The 23,189-nt window shown below is 43.8% G+C and overlaps 1 protein-coding gene across 2 annotated transcripts in view; it reads left to right on the top strand.

The window, feature by feature from the left end:
* LOC124555366 overlaps positions 1-23,189 on the top strand; it is a 234,138-nt gene that overhangs the window by 163,869 nt on the left and 47,080 nt on the right. Inside the window, exon 3 of one of the 2 annotated variants that reach the window (XM_047129257.1) lies at positions 21,090-21,156. The exons of the other annotated variant lie outside the window; for it this stretch is intronic. The gene's annotated coding sequence lies outside the window, so the exon portion shown is untranslated. The remainder of the gene's footprint in view (positions 1-21,089; positions 21,157-23,189) is intronic. 2 annotated transcript variants of the gene reach the window in all.

The following is a 23,189-nucleotide window of genomic DNA, read 5'->3' as shown; positions in this document are numbered from 1 at the left end:
AACACCAGCCCCGACCTTAATAAAAATAACTTTACAGACTTAAATGGAGCCACTAAAATAGCCTATGACACTGAAGAACTTAGCCAGAAAAATCAGATTGCCGTAGGCCACAAAGTAAACGCTTTTATCATCATACAAGCGGAGAAAGTAAATTATAGTGGCATTTACTTGCTGATATTTTCATCAATACCTTAAATGTAAATTCTTTAAAGAAAACCCCCAGAATGTTAACAAAGTAATGTATTACAAGAGATATGCTGATGATATAAAATCTTATTTCATTATTCAACCGAAGTAAGTAAAGACCTTGCAGAAGAAATTAATATAATGCATCGCAAGACCATCTTCGCTGTTGAACACCAGACAGTCAAAGGTTTAAATTTCCTGGATCTCTCCATAAGTAGCTCCAACAGCAGATATAAATCTCAAGTATACAAGAAACCAACATAAACAGATACCACAATCACTAAAACCTCATGCCGCCCAGATAAGCGCAAAATGACTTCTTACAGAGCAACACTCAACAGATTGCACAAAAATCCGTTAGAAAAAGCTGACCAAACTGATGAACTGAACACCATTAAAGTAATTGCTTACAGTAATGGCTACAATCCAGAATTAGTAGATGACCTAAATAGCAAAATAAATTCTGACATAACCAACCAGAAAGACAAACCGGCATTAAATAACATCACATCACAGCTAACAGAAATATATGTCAGCATGCCATTTTTAGGAAAACTTTCATATAAAGTAGCAAACCTTTTCCGAAGAACATATGTCAGAATCAGTTTTTACGCACATAACAAAATAAAGGACAAAGCCATCTACTGTGTTAAATATAACAAGAAGCCATACAGTTGATCAGGAGTATACAAACTTCACTGCAATTCATGTTCGAAGATGTACATTGGCCTAACAGGAAGAAATTTCGACATACGTTTCCTGGAACACACGGATACTCTTCATCTAAAAAACTTAAGCAAGTCTGTATATACCGTATCTGAAAGTAAACATTAGATAACAGACATACCTCATAATTTACAAATACTCCACTTGGCCAACAAGCGAAAAGAATGAACTTATTTGAAGAAAGTGAAATTTATTCTCGCAAATATGCATCCTCGAATGACATCCTAAGTGACCATACAGAGTTATCCAACAAAATTTTTCTAAGGAATTTCCATAATTTGCTCATACAACCACACACTAAAGATAGTCATGAAAAAGGCTATCCATTGCATATAGTAGTTCCACATCATGTAAGTATGTTGTTCTGCTTTATTGTTTTGTAAATATCACTCCAACTGTGAGAAAATTATGTAATATTCATTCTCTTGTATAAAATGTATTATAGTATTTTTATATTGTTCCATTTAATCTCTTCAAACAGTCACTACCCCACTTATTTAATTACCATACAGAATACTCAGCACATTCAGGCTAAACAGTTTCAATTCGTTTTAGTCGTACAGAAACTGAAAGTAGAAATAATACTTCCATAAATTGTAAGTAAAATATAACTTCGATCATAGATATAATTTTCCAATGTAAATAAAGATGTCAGTCGGCAACATGATGGAAACTGTGCTGTTTTTGAGCAAGATACAGGTGGAAAAGTGTTTGTGCCACATCTATATACGCGAGATTCGGAATAAGAACAAGCATAGTACAAATTAAATACACCCAACCAGTAATGTATCGTAAATATACAGCTCGCGAAGTGTACAAGCTAAACAAACTTGCTATTTTTGCACAGGCCAGATGCAGGATTCCAACTGCTGTCGATTTTCTAACGATGTATTTACTGAAGATGCAGATATCTATTACGCAATTTGAAGGTGGGTGAAAGCCCGAAACACGTATTGACATAAATGAAAATACACAAAAAAGTAGTTGGTTGCTGTATTTCTTACAATAATAACGTCCTTTTGATTTCGCAGATTTCGAAAATAATTGTAGACGCTTAAGTCGCAGTATATTGACTTTGGTGTCAATACATTATCCATAACGGAAAAAGTGCGTCTAAAATTTTCTTCGTGTTATTCGATTTTGATTGACAGTGAAAGATAAAAGACGTTAATTATTTCAACCGCTTAATTACGCTGTTAACAGCAGATTGAAGATTTACGAAACAACAGTGTTGACGTTGCAAAACTCTGACGGTTGAAGGATGTTCGTAAAGCCCGCGTGAATACCGTTGCATCCAGCCACGCTGCTGCATGTTAGCAGTCACGTAGCTTACTGCGACATCTGGGCTTACGACGCAGTAACTGCTTTTTGGGAGCTGCATGTACGTCATATGTCCTTTCTCGCAGCAACTATCTCTTCAATTGGTCTTCAGGATTGATCATTGCTACTGCATTCTGTTGGAGGTGCTTCTACATTTCGATATGTTGAGAGTGTTGCTACATTTGTGACACTGTATTTCTTATTTAATATTATCTTCCTATTTATGGGTGTCAAAGCTGCTGAATTAATATTGAGATCCAACCATGTTAGGAATAAATTGACCTGATGTTTTCCGGAAGATCATAACAAATGTGAGAAAGTCAATAGAGGATTTTAATACTGTTTAAATTCACCTAGCAGTTTTGCAAGAGCAGTGTAACTGTCTCGGAAGGGGCCTGCATACAAATATCAATCTGACATATGTAATGAGATAAAACTGAAATATAGGTAAAACAATTTTAAAATACCGTCGTATAAATTTCTGCTTCGTGTGCTGTGGCTTCCTACGTATGTAACGCGGTAGCAAAAGCTAAGTGTACTGTACTCTTCATTACGCGTCCTCTAACCGCCTACGCTAACCATCGTCCTGTTCGTCTACAGTTCTGTTTATTATGATACGGAACAAATAGAGACACCTTAACGTAAGACTGAACACGGTACACTTTCATACTAAAGCTTTCAAAAGTAAATAAGCTGACGATAAAGATTATAACTGTTTGTCAAACCAATTAAATCGGCAAATATGTTTCGTAAGAACACACACACACACACACACACACACACACACACACACACACACACACAGGCGAGCGCGCCATTACGTACGTTATATAGATAGAATATTATAACTACTCAATTTAAGTGTGTGTTCGTCAACTTATAACGGGCAGCTGGTTTTCGTCGAATTCCAAACTACGTTGCCATGGGGTCGATGGTATACACCTATATGGTATCAAACATCCAAACACATATCACGCAGTTCCTGTAGATTACGAATGTTTAACTCATGTAGTTTCATCTAGTACTCTACAGTACACCAGATCTGTACCACTACTTGTCATTTCCCTCCCCTGTTCCACTCGCAAATGGAGCGAGGGAAAAACGACTGACTGAGCGTCTCCGAATGAGCCCTAATTTCTCGTATCTTCGTGGTCCTTACGCGTTGAATCGTTCGGCAGTCTGTTTCAACTGCTGGTTCTCTAAATTTTCTCAGTAGTGTTCCTCGAAAAGAACGTCGCCTTCCCTCCAGGTATTCCCATTTGAGTTACCGAAGCATCTCCGTAACACATACATGTTATTCGAACCTACCAGTAACAAATCTAGCCGCCCGCCTCTGAATTGCTTCGATGTCTTCCTTCAATCTGACCTGGGACGGATCCTACACACTCGAGCAGTACTCAAGAACAGGTCGTACCAGCGACGTATATGCGGTCTCCTTTGCAAGTGAACCACTCTTTCCTAAAATTCACCCAATAAACCGAAGTCGACCATTTGCCTTCCCTACCACAGTTATCACATGCTCGTTCCACCTCATACCGCTGTGCAACGTTACGCCCAGATATTTAAACGACTTGACTGCGTCAAGCAGGTCACTAGTGATATTGTATCTGAACATTACAGGTTTGTTATTCCTACTCATCTGCATTAACTTACATTTCCACATTTAGGGCAAGCTGCCGTTCATCACACCAGCTGGAAATTTTGTCTAAGCCGTCTTGTATCTTCCTACAGTGACTCAACTTCTACACCTTTTACTGGCACGTCTCTTCCGCCATCGTCCGGCGGCAACAAAGCCGTTTGGCATCCGTGCAAAGGAGAGTCTCGAGTCGGTACACCTGGAGGGCATTAAGGTCCTCCACCAGGGATGGAGTAGGGGATCTCCCTGGCGACTACAAAGGCCAAGATTACTTCTTGGTCTGGCTGCTTACAGGAAGTATTGTACCCCGGACCACCTTTTTAAAACTAAACTTACTGAGATTTTAGAACGCCATTCCGATTTTACTACTGTTTACACGGATGGTTCTAAACAGGGGGATTTTATGGGCTGCTCTGCTGTGTTTCCCGATACTGTCCATCGGATAGGGCTCCCAGAGCAGTTCGCAGTTTACTATGCAGAACTGTTTGCCATTCTGCAAGCATTAGAGCATATGCGCCGACATCGTGGCACGAAATTCATCATCTGCTCCGATTCCCAAAGTGCTCTACACACTCTTCAACAAATGTACCCAGCAGATCGGATGGTGCAAGAGGTGCAGGACGCACTCCTGCTCTTGCAACAGCAGGGTAAGGATGTGATTTTCTGCTGGGTTCCAGGGCACATAGGGATTCCTGGAAATGAACTTGCAGATGCGGCTGCCAAGGAGGCTTGCTCCATCACACCTCCTGCTCGCTGTTCCGTCCCCCTGCAGGCCATTATGTCTTTCGTGACTCGGAAGGTCATGCGTTGGTGGGAGGCTCAGTGGCTGGACGTGAGGGATAATAAGTTGCGAGCGGTGAAGGATTCTGTCCGACCGTGGCTCACCTCCTTCCGACAACGACGCGCTGAGGAAGTAGCCCTTACACGGCTTAGAATAGAACATTGTCCTTGGACACATGGTTTTTTGTTACGTCGTGAGGAGCCACCAACGTGTTAGACATGTGGGACACAGTTGTCGATACGGCATATTTTAACTGAGTGTGTTTTATATGCAGGTTTGAGGGAAGATTTCGGTTTCCCACCAGACCTACCCTCTCTTTTAACTAATAATGAGGCGAGTGTCACTAGAGTTTTACGTTTTTGTGTGATGTCTGGCCTTCTTCCCAAAATATTGGGATTGAAGTCTTAATGTGCTGTCCAGTGGTTTGGTCACCCATTATTTGTAAGTGGTCACTCAGCCACCGTTACTTATTTTTCCCTGTTTGTACTGCTACTTTATTTTTAGTTCTATCTCCCTGTTTTGATGTGCTGTGTCCAATCTTGCAATTTGAACAATACCACTTCTCTCACGATTCGGCTCTGAATTGAACTTTTGGGAACGGGCGCTGATAACCTCGCTGTTGTGCGCCCTAAAACACTAATCATCATCATCATCATCATCATCTACACCTTTCCGTACACCTCGGCATCATCAGCAAACAACCGCAGATTACTGTCCACGCTGTCCGCCAAATCATTTATGTATGTAGAGAACAACAGCGGTCCTATCACACGCTGGTGCCAAATAGCTAGTCGCCAACTCGTGGTTTCACCGTCCTTAGCTAATTTCCATAGAAGCTCACGACAGTAGCACGCCAACAGCAGAGCAGCAGTCCGCAGCTCGTGATCTAATGGTTACCGTCGCTACCTCATGATCGTTTCATACTGGTTTCATTTCCCTGCTAGGTCGGAAATTTTCTTTTCTCTGGGACCAAGTGTTTGTGTTGTCCGAATCATTTGATCTCATCTTCTTCGTAAAAACGCACAAGTCACCCAAGTTGCGTCATATGGAAATACACTACTGGCCAGTAAAATTGCCACACCATGGAGATGACGTGCTACAGAAGCGAAATTTAACCGACAGCAAGAAGATGCTGTGATATGCAAATGATTGGCTTTTCAGAGTATTCAAACAAGGTTGGCTCCGGTGGCGACACCTACAACGTGCTGACAACCGATTTCTCATACACAAACAGCAGTTGACCAGCCTTGCCCGGTGAAACGTTGTTGTGATGCCTCGTGCAAGGAGGAGAAATGCGTACCATTCCGTTTCCGACTTTGATAAAGGTCGGATTGTAGCCTATGGCGATTGCGGTTTATCGTATCGCGACATTGCTGCTCGCGTTGGTCGAGATCCAATGACTGTTATCAGATTATGGAATCGGTGGGTTCAGGAGGGTAATACGGAACTCCGTGCTGGATTCCAATGGCCTCGTATCACTAGCAGTCGAGATGACAGGTATCTTACCCGCATGGCTGTAACGCATCGTGCAGCCACGTCTCGATCCCTGAGTCAACAGATGGGGACGTTTGCAAGACAACAACCTTCTGCGCGAACAGTTCGACGACGTTTGCAGCAGCATGGACTATCAGCTCGGAGACCATGGTTGCGGTTACCCTTGACGGTGCATCACAGACAGGAGCGCCTGCGATGGTGTTCTCAACGACGAACCTGGCTGCACGAATGGCAAAACGTCATTTTTCGGATGAATCCAGGTTCTGTTTACAGCATCGTGATGGTCGCACCGCGGTGAACGCACATTGGAAACGTGTCTTCGTCATCGCCATACTGGCGTATCACCCGGCGTCATGTTATGGGGTACCATTGGTTACACGTCTCGGTCACCTCTTGTTCGCATTGACGGCAGTTTGAACAGTGGACGTTACATTTCAGATGTGTTACGACCCTTGGTTCTACCCTTCATTCGATCCCTGCGAAACCCTATATTTCAGCAGGATAATTCACGCTGCCTCGTGATGACTGGGTGTTGTGTGATGTCCTTAGGTTAGTTAGGTTTAAGTAGTTCTAAGTTCTAGGGGACTGATGACCATAGATGTTAAGTCCCATAGTGCTCAGAGCCATTTGAACCATTTTGATAATTCACGACCGCATGTTGTAGGGCCTGTGCGTGCCTTTCTGGATACAGAAAATGTTAGACTGCTGCCCTGGCCAGCACATTCTCCACATCTCTCACCAATTGAAAACGTCTGGTCAATGGTGGCCGAGCAACTGGCTCGTCACAATACGCCAGTCACTACTCTTGATAAACTGTGGTATCGTGTTGAAGCTGCATGGGCAGCTGTACCTGTAAGCGCCATCCAAGCTCTGTTTGACTCAATGCCCAGGCGTGTCAAGACCGTTATCACGGCCAGAGGTGCTTGTTCTAGGTACTGATTTCTCAGGATCTATGCACTCAAATTGCGTGAAAATGTAATCGTATGTCAGTTCTAGTATAATACATTTGTCCAATGAATACCCGTTAATCATCTGCATTTCTTCTTGGTGTAGTAATTGTAATGGCCAGTAGTGTAGTTGCAGCAGGTGTCGAACAGCTCCAGGTGGAGTCTCCTGGCCAATAATACCATACGACGTTTCGCCTTTTCCGAGATACTCGTTCCCAGGCGCCGGACGACAATAATCTGCCCTTAGTCAAAGGTGCGTGTTGTCACAGTACGAGTCGCATATTCGATTTAAGTGTAATAATTAGTTAAATGTGTGGTCACAGGTATGTTTTAAGTGAACGCACCTTCTGTAGCAGGCGGATTTGACGTCATGCAGTGCGGTGGGTGGGGGAAGAGCTCGACAGAGCAAGCAGTATGCTATTCTGCTTTTGGCGTCCATAGGGCAGCGTGTTTCTGTAGTGTGGTACTAGCCAATGTGCTTTAATAAATGTGCTCAGTATGAGTATAGCTTAACCTATGACGACCTATACACTCTAAGATAAAAAAAAAAGCAACGCACCACGAAGGAATTATCCGAAAGGGACGTATATCGGTAGATGTGATGTACATATGCAGATAGATAAAGAAATGGTTATTATTTCAGGAAAACTCCACAATTTTTTCCAGTGAATGAGCTTCAAATGGCTCTGAGCGCTATGGGACTTAACTTCTGAGGTCATCAGTCCCCTAGAACTTAGAACTACTTAAACCTAACTAACCTAAGGACATCACACACATCCATGCCCGAGGCAGGATTCGAACCTGCTTCCGTAGCGGTCGCGCGGTTCCAGACTGTAGCGCCTAGAACCGCTCGGCCACCCCGGCCGGCTGAATGAGCTTCACAAACTGATCCTTATGCAAGCAGTTATTCGGCATGGCATTGATTGATAGAGTTGCTGGATGTCCTTCTCTATCAGATCGTTCCAAATTCGGGAGGCCGACGGTTCAATCCCGTCTCCGGCCATTCTGATTTAGGTTTTCCGTGATTTCCCTAAATCGCTTCAGGCAAATGCCGGGATGGTTTCTTTGAAAGGGCACGGCCGATTTCCTTCCCCATCCTTCCCTCACCCGAGCTTGCGCTCCGTCTCTAATGACCTCGTTGTCGACGGGACGTTAAACACTAATCTCCTCCTCCTCCTCGTTCCAAATTCTGTCCAACTGGCGCGTTAGATCGTAGAAATGCCGAGCTGGTTGGAGAGCCCTGCCCATAATGTTCCAAACGTTCTCAAATGAGGAGAGATCAGGCGCCCTTGTTGGCCAAGGCAGGGTCTGGCACGAAGACAAGCAATACAAACTCTCGTCGTGTGCGAACGGGATTATTTTCCTGAAATGTAAGTCCAGGATCGCTTACCATGAAGTGCATCAAAACGGGGCGTAGAATATCGTCGACGTTCTATTGTGTAATAAGGGTGCCGCATATGACAACCAAAGGTGTCCTGATATGAAGAGAAATGGCCCCCTAGAACATCAATACTGGCTGTCAGCCCCTACGGTGGGCGACGGTCAGGTTGGTCTCCCACCGCTGTCTGGGGCATCTCCAGACACGTCTTCGCTGGTCATCGGGGCTGGGTTCAAAGCGGGACCCGTCATTGAAGACAGTTCTCCTGGCAATGAGATTCTAAGCCGAAGGCATGTCTGGGGATGACCCAGACTGCGGTGGGATACTGACCTGACTGTTGCCCGCCATGCTGTTCGCCAACCAGGAGTCTGCGTGCCATTTCTTTTCATACCAGGACCCCTTTGCTTGTCTTCCTCGGCACTCTGACAACACAGCGATAAGTCGACGACATTCTACGCCCCATTTTTGCCCTTTATAGCAAGTCATCCTGGGCTTACATTTCACCAAGGTAATGCACGGCCGTACTCGGTGAGAGTTTCTACTGTTTGCCTTCGTGCTTGCCAAACTCTACCTTTGCCAGCAAGATCGCCGGATCTCTCCCCAATTGAGAAAGTTTGGAACATTATGGGCAGATCCCTCCAACCATCTCGGGATTCTGATGATCTAAGGCGCTAGTTCGACAGAATTTGGCTCGATATCCCTCAAGAGGACATCCAACAACTCTGTCAATCAACACCAAGCCCAATAGCTGCTTGCAAAAGGGCCGGAGGTGGACCAACGCGTTATTGACCTGTTCAATTTGTGAAGCTCTTTCTCTTCAACAAATGTCCGTCCCGATAGCTGAATGGTCAGCGTGACGGACTGCCGTCCTCAGGGGCCCGGATTCCTTTCCTGGCTGGGTCGGGGATTTTCTCCGCTCAGGGACTGGGTGTATTGTTGTCTTCATCATAATTTCATCCCCATCCGACGTGCAGGTCGCCCAATATGGCGTCGAATGTAATAAGATCTGCACCAAGGCGGCCGGACCTGCCCCGTAGGGGGCCTCCCGGCCAATGACGCCAAACGCTCATTTCCATTTCTTCAACAAATCGTCCAACTTTTTTGAAATTAGAATCATTTGATTGTCGATACATTTACATCACATATATCGATTTTCATTCCATTCGGATAATTCCTTCGTGGTGCGCCATTGTTTTCTTTTTCTAGTGTAATCAAGTTACTATTTTAAAACCGTGCTAGCACATCATACAGGGTGATTCAAAAAGAATACCACAACTTTAAAAATGTGTATTTAATGAAATAAACATAATATAACCTTCTGTTATACATCATTACAAAGAGTATTTAAAAAGGTTTTTTTTCACTCAAAAACAAGTTCAGAGATGTTCAATATGGCCCCCTCCAGACACTCGAGCAATATCAACCCAATACTCCAACTCGTTCCACACTCTCTGTAGCATATCAGGCGTAACAGTTTGGATAGCTGCTGTTATTTCTCGTTTCAAATCATCAATGGTGGCTGGGAGACGTGGCCGAAACACCATATCCTTAACATACCCCCATAAGAAAAAATCGCAGGGGGTAAGATCAGGGCTTCTTGGAGGCCAGTGATGAAGTGCTCTGTCACGGGCTGCCTGGCGGCCGATCCATCGCCTCGGGTAGTCTCTCCATACAGTCGACTCTCCATACAGTTGATTGTGGAATTTTCAGCTCTCTGCTAGCTCTGCGAGTCGATTTTCCTGGGCTTCGAACAAATGCTTGCTGGATGCGTGCTACATTTTCATCACTCGTTCTCGGCCGTCCAGAACTTTTCCCTTTGCACAAACACCCATTCTCTGTAAACTGTTTATACCAACGTTTAATACACCACCTATCAGGTGGTTTAACACCATACTTCGTTCGAAATGCACGCTGAACAACTGTCGTCGATTCACTTCTGCTGTACTCAATAACACAAAAAGCTTTCTGTTGAGCGGTCGCCATCTTAGCATCAACTGATGCTGACGCCTAGTCAACAGCGCCTCAAGCGAACAAATGTACAACTAAATGAAACTTTATAGCTCCCTTAATTCGCCGACAGATAGTGCTTAGCTCTGCCTTTTGTCGTTGCAGAGTTTTAAATTCCTAAAGTTGTGGTATTCTTTTTGAATCACCCTGTATTATGTCAAGGGATTTCCCCATTTTCGGAGCGTATCATCGTTAGAATGACTCCGCATTCGTCTCTGTTCAGCTTACACACTTTCCTTGCCGAATCATGTGCTCGCAACACCACGTGGCAGCATTCAATCACGGTGTGAACAGTGGTCATAACTTTTTGCTTCGCCCATATTGCTATAAAAACACAGTTCGTTGATACTAAAAATCTTGATTTAATTAAAATTTTTACGCTATACTCTAATGAACGTTCGGACGGACGAAGGCTGTATACATTTCTAAAGTATGTAATACAAAAACATGTAATCTGTAAGTGCGAAACGTTATCAAAAATCTCGAAAAGTTCTTGACCGATTTACTTCAGATTTTTACACAATACTCTAATGAGCATTCTTATGGACGTAGCCTTATATTTTTTTAAACGACAATGGTTTCTGTTAAAACCGACCGCGAGATAGAATAGATTATCAGCTTATGGTTAGAATACTACTACAGGATCTGACTCGTCCAAGACTGTGTAATACTGCCCACTCGCAGATTAAAACTATGTGAAATACTGTCATTGAAGCTACTATACTTACGCATTCAGCAGCAGAAGAGGTGTCGCTCATTACCCATATACCAACGATCCCAACGGATTTTCCCACTGATTTTAAGCAATTCCCAATCGAGGTTTCGTTTCCAATAACAATAAACAAGGCTCAAGATCAGAGAGAGTGGTAAGAGGACAGGGGGGCATTAGTAAATGGACATAGAGAGGGCGAGGAGGACACACACACACACACACACACACACACACACACACACACACACACAGAGAGAGAGAGAGAGAGAGAGAGAGAGAGAGAGAGAGAATTAGTGCACAGAGAGAGGGTTGGAGGAAAAGGAGATGGGTAGAGAGAAGGGGAAAGTAGTTTACACTACACGAGTATATCCAATTCACATACATACACAATGTATAAATTCCTCAGATTAGAACAGAAACACAAGCGCAATACCCCATAAAGTAACACGGCCTCCACCCCGTTTGGAATTGTAATTGACGACGTTCATCTTCAACAATGGTACACGAATGATTCGTATATTACGGAGCTCCGTTTACAAAAAGATATGGTTAATGGTGTGCTCCCGGATACTTGCGTTCCTTAGTATTACACTTCGTTGTGAAATAGATCATAAAATCGCACCACTTCCACGAATAAGCCTCCTACGGTTTAGTTCTTGGATGAGGAATGCACGTTCGTTATACTGACGCGAATTGGCTGTTTCATCTTGAGTCGTGTCCAAAATAGGTTGTTAGTTTGGGTAGCACCATGAGCGAGTTATTTCTCAATCATCGCAAGATCACAAGACGCCCTTCGTTGAAATCCCTTAAATAATCGTATTTCTCCATTCTCTTTAACTACATGATTTTCTGTATTCCCAGAACCCGCTAAATACTTCTCGTACTGCGTCAAGAGACCCATGTTCTTGCTCATTACTACGATGGTGTGCGCTCCATAGCTCCACAACGTACACTGCCCGACAAAAGAAGTTAAACACCCAGAAGGGGAGGAGGAAACGAAGTGATACTTCATGGATTGAGACGTATGTGATTTTGTTTCAGAGATTACAGTTCGGAATCAAATTTACAAAGAACTTGGCAGTAGGAGCCCTCTTATCAGTATGACGTTGCATCGCCTCTGGCCTGGTTCATCCACTGATTCAGTTGGGGAAGGTGTCATAAATCCGTCGTATCCTTTCTTCAGGCAAAGCGACCCATAACTGTTGTACTTGATATTCCAGATACTGGCACCGGGACGGAGTTGAGGTCCTAACTGGTCCCACACATGTTCTGGAATCTTGCTGGCCTCAGGAGTGCCTCAACATCATGCAGCCAGTTCCTAGAGACATTTGCCGTGTCTGGACCAGAAAAATGGTACCACGACACAATACACGAGGACGCAAGATGTCTGTGACATACCGTTCTGCCGTAATAGTTTCTTCAACCACTACCAATCACGATCTGAAATCGTACCCGACGGCTCCCCTATGACGCCAAGTGTAACACCGTTGTTCCTCCCAAAAATATTAGAAGAATAGGACCGTCCGCCACATCACAGCCATATTCGCCAAGGACGGTCATCCAGGGTAGTGAAGAACCACGAGCATCGCTGAACACAACGCGATGCCATTCGTGACCGTCCATGCTTCTTGATCATAGCATCACTCCAAATGCAACCGCGGTAGCTTACGCGTGGGGCGGTAATCCCTAGTCCGGCTGATGCTTGTCTCCGACCAGTTGTACACTGAAGGTTGCAGGGAGGCCATTACTTGTTCTCGGATGGCAGGCGCAGATGTGACAGGATTATGTTGTGCTTGGCGCACAATACGGCGATCCTCCTTTGTGTTGGTCAGACGTAGTCGACCAGAACCTTGACGACGAACATGTTTGTTCTCATGTGCCCACGCAATCCAAAATCAGGCCACTTTCACAACCGAATGTCCCGTAAACCGTGATATTACACGATTCGATCAGCTAGCCAATTAGTGGAGACTCACAATTTGTGCCCTTTCAATCTCTGTGAGGTGCTGATAACACTATCTCACACAAGTAAGCGGGGTCTCTGTATCCGTTACAGTGATCACATGACTTCTGGCGATGTTCATGCCTTTGTATATCCTAAAAGTCCAGGTACCAACACTGAACACGAACAACACTGATGCTTTTTGGTGGCTGTTCTACCTATCACAGAGAATTTCAAGTTTCATTGGCACCTGACTGTCTTCTGGGTGCTTCTCTCTCTCTCTCTCTCTCTCTCTCTCTCTCTCTCTCTCTCTCTCATGGCGTACCTTAAACCGCTGACAGTGAGCACCGATTGAGAAACATCATAGGAGAAAACTTCGTAGGAATTAATAGGAATTAGATCTTCATAACCGAAACAAATTTCGAAATTTATAGATTGTTGGCTATAAAGAGGAATTTTTAGTTTGTTGGAAATGAACAACTGTTGCCACACAATTCGCACAACATGTGTAAATGGGGAAATTAACTGAAAGAATTCAGTTTAACTACAGCATCCAGCTTCACTGTCAGACGTACTTCTCGGCCTAATTTTCTTTATATACAGGTATTCTTTAGTCTGTTGGCTGCTTTGAACGGCAACTGTTGTAAGAGGGTTGCTGGCTGCCCTCAGGGAGGAAGGAAGGAAGAAAGATTAGGGTTCAACTTCCCTCCAACACCGAGGTGACTGGAGACGGTTCACAAGCCCGTATTACGAAAGGATGAGGAAGGAAATGGGTCGTGCCCTTTTCAAAGGAATCGTCCCGGTATTTGCCTGGAGCGACTTAGGGAAACCACGGAAAACTTGAAGCTGTATGGATCGACGGGGATTGGAATCTCTGTCCTCCCGAATGCGAGCCCATTGTGCTAAATATTGAGCAACCTCGCTCTGTCTGACTGCCCGAGGGAATGCTCTGAAAACAGGAGCTCTCTGTAAAGGCCTCCCGAACGAGTTGGAACGTTGTTCGAGTCACTGGACTCGCATTTGGGAGAAGCTAAACCAATCAAGAATGCTGGGTTAGTTTCTTCGAAAACGAATAGCCTATGCTTGCCCAGTCCGAACGTGTTTTCTCTCTCTAGTGACATGATCGCTGTCGCTACGTGAAACCTTACACTTCCTTTCTTCTTTATTGTAATGGATAAAAGGAAACAAATTGTCTTCGATTATTATTCCCATGTATTTAACACTTCTGCGTTGTAACACATTTTACGGCAGTAAACATTTTTGGACGCTTTTAAGGAACTGTTTCTGTATTCGTCAGGGCAGGATCAGAAAACAAGAATAAACTCTAAATAACTGTTGCAGGACCAAGCACTGAAGCCGAATCATTTTGTTATAAGCAGTAGACGAGCAACAATTATCTCAAGTTCCTCTTTCTGTATTTTCCTTCATCGCTTCAGGTCAGTGCCAGCAACAACACAGGTTTTACTGGTGAAGTTTTCTGAAAATCCAGTTACCGAATAATCATATTCCGTGACACTCAGTCCGAGACCTAACTTGATAACGGGCATGGCAAGGATAATATGGTTTCTACTGTTCTGCTAAGGAATGTCGGTCATTCTTTATGAGATACAACGGCCGATGTTTACAGTAACAACTGTCTGAATTTTTGAGACACTGATTGCTGTTTCAGGCTGTGCACAGTACGGATAATTATAACATTTAAGAAAAATTTATAGCAAAACTAAAAATTATATTCTTAAGTCTACTACACTTTCGATAAACCTGACAGTTGAGGGTCTTCGTTGTTCGTATTGTTAACAACAAGGAAATCCAACATAGAAAAGGGACTACGTGAGGTAAACCTTGGGAGGCAGAGCAGTATTCGCATGTGTACATATGGAAGACCGAATGTAAGCCACACATACAACGCCTGGAACATCAGAGACATGTAAGCACAGATTAGCAAATTTGATAAAAGCTCGAAAGAACCTCTATCGATTCTGTAATTCAGTAATTCTGTAATTTCTGTAATCATCCAGTAAAATTCATTGGATTTGATGTCGTACAGTATGTCCTGCGAAAGATACGATGTAGTGACAGATGGCGTAGCATTAGGACTATGTGTTACTACGGCAGAGTAAGGGAGAAAATACTTTTCATTTTTTCCAGGCACAGACTTAACGTGTTCAGTCAAGGCTTACGCCATATATTGAAAGCACATGCGAACGTGACCACTCCCAAAGTTGTGGCGTTGCCGAGAATAGTTGGTTGGGGGAGAAGGAGGGGGGGAGGGGGCGTGGCGGGCAGCCAGCGACGTGTCAGGCCGTGGAGGCGTGCTCTTCACGTGATAGCCCACACGAAGTGACGTAGGCTCGTTTACCTCGGGACACTCATTGCACGTGGAATCGTGTAGCTGATAAGCTGCCCCCGTCGAAACAGGCGCTACGGGAGCACGTCACAGCGCTAATGACGAGTGTTGTGCACACTTCCGTCTCCTGTCTACAGGAGCTGCCCAACTCAATGAAAATCGATGTAGCTTACAGTAAAACGGCCCGGCACTCTCACACATCTGTAGGAAACCAACATTGGCGGAAGGAAGGAAGTTTAGAGCTTAATGGCTCTGAGCACTATGGGACTTAACATCTATGGTCATCAGTCCCCTAGAACTTAGAACTACTTAAACCTAACTAACCTAAGGACAGCACACAACACCCAGTCATCACGAGGCAGGGAAAATCCCTGACCCCGCCGGGAATCGAACCCGGGAACCCGGGCGTGGGAAGCGAGAGCGCTACCGCACGACCACGAGCTGTGGACTAGAGCTTAATGATCTACATCTAAATATACATGATTATTCTGCACATTACAATTAAGTGCCTGGCAGAGAGTTTATCGAACCATCTTTAAGTTGCTTTTCTACCTTTCCACTCTCAAACAACGCCCGAGAAAAGCGAACACGTAAATCTTTCCGTCCGAGCTCTGATTTCTCTTATTTTATTATGATGATCATTTCTTCCTCCTTTGGTAGGCGCTGACAAAACATTTTCTCACCCTGAGGAGAAAGCTGGTGATTGAAATTTCATGAGAAGATCCTGTCCCAGCGAGAAACTCCGTTGTTTTAATGACTGCCACCCCAATCCGTGTATAATGTCTGTGGCACTCCCTCCTTTATTTCGCGATAATACAATACGAACTGCCCTTCTTTGTACTTCACGATGTCCTCCGTCAATTTTATCTGATGCGGATCCCACGCCGCACAACAATACTCCAGAAAAGGGTGGACAAGCATAATGTAAGCGTGTCTTTAATAGTCCTGTTACATTTTGAAGTGTTCTGCCAATAAATCTCAGTCTTTGGTTTACTTTCCCAACAACATCACCTGTGTGACCGTTCCAATTTATGTCATTTGTAATTGCGATCCTTAACTATTTAGTTGAATTTACAGTCTTTAGATTTGTGTGATTCACCGTGTAACGGAAATTTAGGGGATTCCTTTTACTATTCATGTGGATGACTTCACACTTTTCATAATTTAGAGCCAAGTGCCGCTTTTTACATCATACAGATATCGTTTCTGAATTATTTTGCAATTCGCTTTGATCATCTGATGACTTTACAAGACCGTAAATGACAGTATCGTCTGCAATCTAAGAGCCTATTCCGACTGTCTCCTAAATCGTTTATGCAGACCACGAACAACAGAGGGCTAATAATACTTCCTTGACGAACGCCGGATATTACTTCTGTTTTAATCGAGACTTTCCGGCAGTTTTTACGACCTGTGACCTTCCTGACAGGAAATCACACAATTGAGACGGGACCCCATAGGCACGCACTTTAATTAGAAATCACTTGTGAGGACGAGGAACGTTGTTAAAAGCCTTCAGGAAATTTGAAAATATGGAATCAATTTGACGTCCCTTGTCGACTGCACTCATTACCTCGTGAGAATAAAGAGCTATTGTGTTTCACAAGAATGATATTTTCTGAATCCGCGTTGGCTATGTGTCAATAAATCGTTTTCTTCCAGTCGATTCATAATGTTAGAGCACAGTACGTGTTTCACAATCCTACTGCAAATCGATGTTAGTGAGACTGGTCTGTCATTCAGCGTATTACTCCTATTGGATATTCGTGTATCTTTGGAAACTTTCCAGTCTTTGGGTACGATCTTTCTACGAGTGAGTGATTGTATATGATTGCTAAGTATGGTGCTATACATTGAAGATGGAAGGAATGGTTTGTCTTGTCGATAACGAGGTTATCTTACACTGAGCACAGGCGTGAATTACCGAAGACTAGGAAAGAAAAACACCCACGAAATTTTCAAAGGACCCATCCCTGTATTTGTCTTAAGCGGTCTCGCTTGGCCGGCCGGAGTGGCCGAGCGGTTCTAGGCGCTTCAGTCTGGAACCGCGCGACCGCTACGACCGCAGGCTCGAATCCTGCCTCGGGCATGGATGTGTGTGATGTCCTTAGGCTAGTTAGGTTTAAGTAGTTCTAAGTTCTTGGGGACTGATGACCTCAGCTGTTAAGTCCCATAGTGCTCAGAGCCATTTGAACCAAAATCCTTACAAATGGAGCACTAGATTAGCTGAACAAGAATCGAGGAAACCTAGTTCGAAGACAATCACGACATTCGCCTGAAGTGGTGTAGTGATTTGATGGGGAACCTAAATCCACTAAATCCATCGTTTTTCGACATAAACGGTCCAGTTTCATCTATGTGACCACCGCTTATGTTCGACGCCAATGTGCATTTACCACTCACAGACGGCAGCACTAGCACTTGATGATATATAAAGCGTGTCGGGGAGGACGCTAAAAACAGTACGGTCGTTATCGAAATGCAGAAACGGAGCGATTTATCTGCCGTCCAAAAAGGCACGATCATTGGCTTTCGGACCAAGAGTGGAAGCATTTCCGAAACGGCTAAGTCTGTGAATTATACGCATGTTGCCGTGGTTGAAGTATACCATACATGGCAATATGGCGCTATCCAGAACCAGCGATGAAGCAGCTGTGGTGCACCACGGGCCATAGATGACGTGGGTCACCGACGGCTGCAGAGATGTGTACGGGTTAGCAGACGTGCAACTATTGAGCGACTGACCAGCCAGATAAACCAACGACCGTTCTACGAACCTTGCTGCGTATGGGCTTCCGCAGCAAGTGCCTGGCTCACGTACCCATGCGCTGTTCATGGGCACCGAACGCAACTGCACGTCTGCTGAGTGACGAAGTTGGCCATTTCAGATGAATCAGGTTTTATGCTCCATCGAACAGATGGCCGGCGTGTGCGGCGTAAAAAGTCTGAAAACAAACACCTTGCAACAATCGTCAGATGGGTCCAGGCCGGAGGAGGCGGCGTTACGGTCTGGGGCATATTTCGTGGAATTCTCTGGGTTATCTCGTCGTTCTGGAAGGCATAACGGATCAACACGAGTATGCATCTATCCTTGGGGACCATGTCGAATTTGGTTTTCCTCGGCACGATATCTACCAGCAGGACAATGCAACGTGTCAAGTACCCCACAGTGTACGTGCGCTATTCGAAGAGCACGAGGCTGAGTTTATCGTACTCCGTTGGCCACCAAACTCTCCGGATTTAAACCCAGTCAAGAATTTGTGGGACCATCTCGATCGGGCTGTTCGCGCCATGGATCCGCCACTGAAAAATCTAGCGTAGATGGACACGACACTGAAATCGGCATGACTTCACGTCCTAGTTCGTACCTTCCAGAACCTCACTGACTCCCTGCACGTTTCGCAGCGGTCTGCGCTGCGAAAGATGGTTATTTAGGCTTTGGACAGGTGGTCGCATTAATGTGACTGAGAAGTATATGACGCCATAGCTCATTGAGAAAGACCACAAGTCGTAAACACCAAAGACATCAGTCTCTTCGGAGAAAAGCGAAAAAGGTCCAGTTCAATAGCATTATTAAATGCTTTGGATCCACGAAACACTGTATTTGACTGTGTGCAATATTGAAGACCTTTAACATTTTTGTATTATTTATCGGCAAATACTGAAGGTTCCTACAAATTCCCAAATTCATTTAAACTACATACCGAACGCCTGCATTTATTCCGTTCCCTCCAAATTTCTAAACGGGTGAAATTTTATTTTGTTCTCTCTAACACAGAATAAGTTACAAATGTTCAGTTTCTAGGATTTAGTGAAATGAAATTTGCTGATAACGTCTAGAACTTCACTACGTGCATAAAATAAGAAAATGGTATAACCGATTTCAGTTTTTTAAAAATCAACGACAGCTGGCTGACGCGACCACGCTAGCATATATGTACAGCGAAGTATCGAAGCTCTTAGAAGAGCATTTAGAGATGTAAATTTTCGCTTAGTCACGGACTTCGTGTAAGTTGTGTATTCTGTGTCAGCTTGCAGTCAAGGCCAAGACGAGGAGAACACGTCACCGGTTTCCTTCCTGCTCCTTTTTTCCCCCTAACTCATATTCTCCCCCCTCAACAGACTTGCCCACACGTTACTAGTTGCTTCTCTCTCTTCCCATCTACGTGAGAGAAATGAGCGGGAGGAAATACTATAATCTGCGTTTCCTTACTTAGTGACACGATCAAACATACCTCGCCATTGATTTCGGCATCACACGGGAGAGTGCGTTGTTCAAAGAAAGAGAGACGCTGTTGAGTCAATGGACATTGCTTGCTAACATAGAAAAATTGTCAATCGGAGTATTGATACAACTCTTCTCAAAATTTCCTGATTGTGATGACTTATTTCTCTTATTTGTCAAATGATAGTGGGCTGAGTTGAGAATTAATCGCCATAACTCTTAATGCATTTATCACAGTGTGAGACAAGACGGAAAAATGTTTAAGGTTGCCAACAGAATAATGATTGTACCCAGGAAGAAGCAAATGGATGTCTTTCTTTGGGTTCCAAAAATATAGAAATCGCATGGGAAGAGATCGGGAATGTATGGAGGGTGTGTACTGGCTTCCCAGCGAAACTTCTGCAGTGTACTCGAAACAACCATGGCACCACGTGGGTGGGCATTCTGTTGGCACGTCGTTTCGACTACGTTGCAGCAGTTTCGCTGGAAAGCGCTTACACATCCTCCAAACATTCTCGATCTCTCTCCATCCGATTTCCTTATTTTTGAAGTGCTGTAGAAAGACATTCGTGGCCGTCGGTTTGCTTCGGATGATGAGGTGCAGGCCTTGGTACAATCATGGTTCCGTAGCCGACTGCAAACAATTTTCCATGAAGTCATTGACAATCGTGCCTCACAGTGAGGTAACTGAATTAACAATTATGGCGATTACTTTTGTGATGGTAAATAGTTTACTACCTTTTTTCCATATGTCTATTTTTCATTTGGCTGGCCCTTATATCTATTCTCTTTCACTTGTTTCTCTCGAAACCCGTATGAGATACATGCGCGAAAAGGGTGAGCAATGCGGATTTCGGAACTTAGTGCAGGTTTAACTTGCATGATTGGTGGGCAGTTCCAGTTTGCACTACGTAAGAGAAAGAAGGAATGTTAAGTTCTAACGTCTTCTCTACGACGCCACGAGGAACGGAGCACAGACTCGGTAATCATCCGGATTCTTTTCAAGAGACTATCCTGACACCTGCTGTATATGATTGATGGACATAAGTGAAAACCTATGTAAAGTAGGCCGTTTGGTGACATGAACCCCAGTCCTTCTGGACGCGCTGCCAGAAAACTGGCATCAGTCCCATGTCAAGGAAAATACTCAGACTTAAATGCAACGAGCACCCCTGTTTCTGTGACACGTCTGACAATCCAGAAACATGAACCCAGTGGTTTTGTCACAAAGGCAGAGCTGTGCCAGTCAACTGTGGTCCCATCCTAATCTAGAGATTACAAGCCTTGTTTGCTGATGCGACATGGCTCGACAGCCGATAGCAACATTATCTGGAGGAGCATTCGGCTGTTCCGATTTTAGAGCCGAGTGCTTTGTTTGTCTGTTTCAGGCGCCCATAAAGCCGGCCAACACTAATCTCATAGCTGCAGTTACTCGCCGGACGATCTCCACTACAGGTCTGTGCCTGCTTAGTTTTCGCTGCTTTATCTTTTCGCCTGGTCAAATGAGTGCGCCATGCTTCAGCCGTGTGATGCGTTGTTCACTTTGTTTAGTGGCTTAGTGTTTCTGTATTCCTACTTTCGTGTCTTTAATGTATTATTGGAAGAATAAGTAAGCTTTTATGCTTAGAGTGTATTACGTTGAAGTGAACTCGCATTGTCAGATATGCCTCATTATTATCAGTATAAGGCGCTTTATAATAATGTATATGACATTCATTATCACGTGAGACTCTGTTCCTTAAACTCTTACTTGAATGGTTACGCGAGTGTCCTATAAGTATAATTCTTACACAAGGAAATATTACTGAATGTTCTATAGGAGTTCAAAGGAGAAGGCGAAGAGGCATGGTCGCTGACTGCAGAAAATGTTTCCTGGTCTGCATCTGTTGATATCAGGGAGACTTACAAAAGGTGAACTGAAAAATCATCGAAATTTGATTTCGGTATCAATTATCGCTTTCATGTAAGAGAACTTCTAGATCACTGTTTCACAGCGTCTTCGTAGTGAAAGCTGATTAGGCCACAAAGGTATGCACACACTCAGGATTCGTCCCCTTTTAGCCTACATATCCTTTTAACATAATATGTGCGCAAGAAGCGAAAATAATGAATCGTCGTCGTTTTTAGAGCTCGTGGTGCCGAATTCCAATCGGACGGTATAATACGTAGTCCTTGGTAGCGTCTCTAGTTAATTCTTTGTTAAGGGCGAATCGTTATGTTACCCTAACAATGTTCTTATGAATAAAGTTCACAATGATGAATCAGTATGCTCCTCCTATACCTCCTAAAACGATACATTTTTTTTCCTCGTTCGTTTTAAGTTTAATTGCCAGTTTTCTGTCAGATTTACTTGTCCATTCCCACACAAATGATCAAAAGCTGCCAGATAATCAGTGCACGCCTTTGTATGTCATTTCAAGTTTTCTTATGCTTGTGGCTTTGTAAATACGTTCGTTAGAAAACGCTCTGTTCAAGAATTTTTTGCATGCACCTAATATTCGGTCAACTGGAAAAAGGAGTGTCGATATTTTTATCTTGATGAGTTTGCACGTAATGGATGTTCGGATTGAGTACGCAGCTTTATAATCCATTTTGCAGTGAAAGAAAATGCACCAAACAATTACAGTTTTCCTTTGAACTTTATTCCCAGAACGGCAGAACGGTTTCGGATACCGATATTTCCAATTACAGTGCTGTATGATGTGTCATTAACAACTTCGTACCACATGTAAGAGCCACCGCTATAAATTCCCGGAAATACCGTAACTGTAATGAACCGTGTCATAAATACAAGTAGCTGCATGAATTACAGCGGCGACTTTTCTATGTAGTATGAAGTCGTTCTGGCGCATCACACAGCACTGATAATGGAAAGATAAGTTTACAAAACCGGTGTGCGAATAAGGTTCAAAGCAAAATTGCAGTTGTTTGATGGGTCTTATTCCCTGAAAAAAAAAGTGCTTTTTAATAAAGCGAAATTGCTATAATGTGTGACTAGTTTTTTGCACTGGTTTGAGTAACAGGAAGATATTTCACGGTAGATTTTGTAAGATACGAAGATGCAAGGTAGCCCATAGTAAGCACCCAATCGTTGCTATAACAATGCCGGCCGGTGTGGCAGTGCTGTTCTAGGCGCTTCAGTTTGGAACCGCGTGACCGCTACGGTCGCAGGTTCGAATCCTGCCTCGGGCATGGATGTGTGTGATGTCCTTAGGTTAGTTAGGTTTAAGTAGTTCTAAGTTCTAGGGGCCTGATGACCTCAGATGTTAAGTCCCATAGTGCTCAGAGCCATTTTTTTGCTATAACAATAGAGAAGCAAAGAATTATTTTAGATCTAGTTTATAATGATAAGTAGGTTTCCAGCAACAGACAGCCTTAACTGCTGCACGCTTACACTCTCTACTTAGTTTTACACAACAACTGTTTTAATTAAGAACTGAATGTATCAACTTTTCTACCTAATGACGCACTAAATATGAAGTGCTCTA

The sequence above is a fragment of the Schistocerca americana genome, chromosome X (assembly GCF_021461395.2).
Source record: "Schistocerca americana isolate TAMUIC-IGC-003095 chromosome X, iqSchAmer2.1, whole genome shotgun sequence".
In the NCBI taxonomy this organism is placed as follows: domain Eukaryota; kingdom Metazoa; phylum Arthropoda; class Insecta; order Orthoptera; family Acrididae; genus Schistocerca; species Schistocerca americana.
The sequence above is the reverse complement of the archived record's forward strand: the minus strand, read 5'-3'. Positions and strand labels throughout refer to the sequence as shown.